This window comes from Haliaeetus leucocephalus, unplaced genomic scaffold (genome assembly GCF_000737465.1).
Source record: "Haliaeetus leucocephalus isolate CR32 unplaced genomic scaffold, Haliaeetus_leucocephalus-4.0 Scaffold566, whole genome shotgun sequence".
NCBI lineage: Eukaryota > Metazoa > Chordata > Aves > Accipitriformes > Accipitridae > Haliaeetus > Haliaeetus leucocephalus.
The window spans coordinates 1,534,509-1,534,739 of NW_010973002.1; the positions used below are offsets into that span (position 1 = coordinate 1,534,509).

At 69.3% G+C, this 231-nt stretch overlaps 1 protein-coding gene across 7 annotated transcripts in view; it reads right to left on the reverse strand.

The window, feature by feature from the left end:
* CBX3 (chromobox homolog 3) overlaps positions 1-231 on the reverse strand; it is a 12,186-nt gene that overhangs the window by 10,873 nt on the left and 1,082 nt on the right. For 5 of the 7 annotated variants that reach the window (XM_010577586.1, XM_010577584.1, XM_010577585.1 and 2 more), the window contains exon 1: positions 113-220. The exons of 1 other annotated variant lie outside the window; for it this stretch is intronic. The gene's annotated coding sequence lies outside the window, so the exon portion shown is untranslated. Of the gene's footprint in view, positions 1-108; positions 221-231 lie in introns of those variants that run through there. One more of the 7 variants, XM_010577583.1, reaches the window with a different exon arrangement.

A 231-nucleotide genomic window follows, 5' to 3' on the forward strand; every position in this document is an offset into this window, starting at 1 on the left:
CATCTCCCCGCGGCGGCCCTCAGGCGAGGCCCGCTCTGCGGGGCGCGGAGGGAAGAGGGAAAGGAGGCGGCTGGAGCGAGAGAAAGAGGGAGAGAGAGAGAAGGATACAGACTTCAATGGTGCCCAGCCGCTCGGGTCTCCCGTCTCCTCCTCGCTCTCGCCCTGCGCGCACTGAGCAGCGGCGGCAACAGCGACATCTGAGGGGGGTTGAGGCGGGGGGTGGGGGAAGGG